The sequence below is a fragment of the Littorina saxatilis genome, linkage group LG1 (assembly GCF_037325665.1).
Source record: "Littorina saxatilis isolate snail1 linkage group LG1, US_GU_Lsax_2.0, whole genome shotgun sequence".
In the NCBI taxonomy this organism is placed as follows: domain Eukaryota; kingdom Metazoa; phylum Mollusca; class Gastropoda; order Littorinimorpha; family Littorinidae; genus Littorina; species Littorina saxatilis.
The window spans coordinates 104,627,632-104,630,604 of NC_090245.1; the positions used below are offsets into that span (position 1 = coordinate 104,627,632).

The 2,973-nt window shown below is 42.5% G+C and overlaps 1 pseudogene; it reads left to right on the top strand.

Moving 5' to 3' along the window:
* The first annotated feature begins 2,710 nt into the window (after nt 1-2,710).
* The window catches only part of LOC138951083 (lachesin-like), a 65,457-nt pseudogene continuing 65,194 nt past the window's right edge, over nt 2,711-2,973 (top strand).

Genomic DNA, 2,973 nt, shown 5'->3' on the forward strand with positions numbered 1-2,973 from the left:
GGTGAGCACTCTGTTTGGTTGTTGTGTTTGAACGTATTATGTATTGAATGTGCCCAAGTAAAGCAACTTTCCTGTATACTGCACGTGGTTGTAATAAAATCGTTTGTTTCATGTCAGTCTTATGTTTTATGTCTCTTATATACAGATGGACTTGACCGATTTTAGCCTATTGCCCGCATAAAGGCAGTTCGACAGTTTGCCTTCACATTGACACTGACAGGTCAAGTAAAGTTAAGCCTATGATTGTTGCATTTGTCTTCTGATTTTCCTGCTCGAAAACCTCCCATTATTTTCCCAACAGTGTACAACCAAAAGCACCCGTATCCAGAATAATAGCATGAATCATTTCAAAAGACCACCGTCATTAAGCTGCAGGAGTTGAAATTCATCAAAAATAAAACGTTTTCTCCCAAAGGTCATTAAAGGTTCGAGTCACTGAAAGTGCCCCACTGCACAGATCTCGTTGCGTACCCCCATTAGTTACGCTTGTCAAGGCTCAACAGTGGGACAACCCTTCACATCGTCTGTTATGCAACTTGCACGTACGGCCCGCTCTGACACTGTGTATGACCCTGTGTTTCTGCACAAGGTTAATACTAGCACTACTAGTAAGCATAGGACTTCGGTACGTTTGCACTGTAGCCACTATTATATACAGCATGTCCCGTTTATATTTACATTATGGTAAACATGTTGATCCCATGTTCGGACAGAGTTCAACTTGACCTGTGCAACCGAAAACCCACACGGTGGTAGCATCAGCAGACCTCCGCACAACGCTGTTAAATGCAGCAAACTGAAATTCATGAACAGTATAACAGATTGTTCCCAAAGGTCAAGAAGGATCGAGCCACTGATAGTGCCCCTACTGCACACATTTTTAGATCGCTTCATCCGTTGGACATGCTTGTCAATGCTCAACATTGGGACAACCCTTCACCTCGAGTTCCGCCTCTTATCAAACTTGCACGTGCTGTCCGCTCTGACACAGCGCATGTTCCTGTATATTTTCTGCACGCGGCAACGGGTAATCCTATGACTTAGATGAATTAGCACTTGATTTTCTGCCCTGCTTACTTGTTTGCCTTTCGTCAATTGTCTCTGTATCTATAAAAGGCTAATGCTGATCTCAGAAAAAAATCTAGTAAATTGCATTTACCTGCTGCAGTTCATGATCACAATCAAAGAACAATTACGTCCAAACGAAAAATAAAACATTTTAATAACGAAAACAAACAAATACAGAGACCAAAGAATACCATGAACCACCTCAAAATAATGCTTCAAACTGCAGCAGTTGAAATACGTCGACATTATAATAGATTGTTCCCAGTGGTCATGAAAGGGTCGAGCCACTGAGAGTTCCCTTGATGCACAGATTTCAGGTCGCTTCACTCATTAGTCACGCTTGTCAACGTTGAACAGTGGGACAACCCTTTACCCCGTGTCCAATCTTTTATCTAACTTGCACGTGCAGTTGGCTCCGACACAGCGCATGTTCAGGGGGCTAAAGGTTAACTGCATGTTCTTCTGTAGCCGTAGCTAGCTAGGATCGCCACGAATCGATTTTGGCCAGGCCAGCTCTCTCCACTTGTTGATTGTAGCGATAGGACAAAATAAATGATAGCTTTGGGATCTTCTGCTGAGCTTATGTTTGATGAGCCGGTGACGTGAGCATACTTTTTATTTACCTCCCCCCTCTCTCTCTTGAGCATACTTTTTTGTACCTACCCCCCTCTCTCTCTCTCTCTCTCTCTCTCTCTCTCTCTCTCTCTCTCTCTCTCTCTCTCTCTCTCTCTCTCTCTCTCTCTCTCTCTCTCTCTCTCTCTTTTCAGTTCGCTCGTATTTCTGAATGACGGGATGATATGGCAATGCAAAATGTTTCTTGTGTCTGATGAATCTTTCTGTTAAATCAGTCGTATTTTCCTTCAGCCTCCTGGTCCTCTTGATCAAGTTCTCCTCCTTGACTCCCTTCTTTCACTTTTTCTTCTTGGCCTATTTACTTTTACTGTTGAATCTCGCAATGTGATTGCTTGCTGAAGGTGAACCAGCGCAAAAGTAAAACGAAAGAATACAATTAATATTCAGAATTGGAGATTTCTTGACGCACAGAAGCCAACATATAGTTATGTCTGATTTGTCTTTTGCTTTCTCTGTTCCTCGTTGTTTCGTATTGTCCTCCTGTCTGCTCTTAATTCTTTCTTTATTTGGTGTTTTACGTCGTTTTCAACCACGAAGGTTATATCGCGACGGGGGAAGGGGGGAGATGGGATAGAGCCACTTGTCAATTGTTTCTTGTTCACAAAAGCACTAATCAAAAATTTGCTCCAGGGGCTTGCAACGTAGTACAATATATGACCTTACTGGGAGAATGCAAGTTTCCAGTACAAAGGACTTAACATTTCTTACATACTGCTTGACTAAAATCTTTACAAAAATTGACTATATTCTATACAAGAAACACTTAACAAGGATAAAAGGAGAAACAGAATCCGTTAGTCGCCTCTTACGCCATGCTGGGGAGCATCGGGTAAATTCTTTCTCGTCCCAACCAATATGGGACTCCCCCTAACCCGCGGGGGGTCTGCCCTTAATGAGACACGAACACGATTGAACAAACCAAGACGTCTCTTCTTAACCCTCCCAAGCAAGTGAAGTCTCAGTCTTCAAAAGCAACGCGAAGTTCAAGAAGACGTCATTTATGCGAGTAATGGCGTCACGTCAGTAAAAGTTCTGTTACTTCTTTTGAAAGTCTCCCAAGAAAAAGACAAAGGATGTCAAGAAAAGTTGGTCTTGGTGAATTCGTCATATCAGCATGGGGAATATATTCGTAAGGTCACCGCCCGCCTGTCAATGTATCGGTTTCGTATCTCATTAAGAACATGTCGTCATTCCACATGCAACATGCGTTGCTAACTCCAACAGGTATTCCTTAGACTTTTGTCTAAAGATACAGATCAGTCTCTCTCTCTC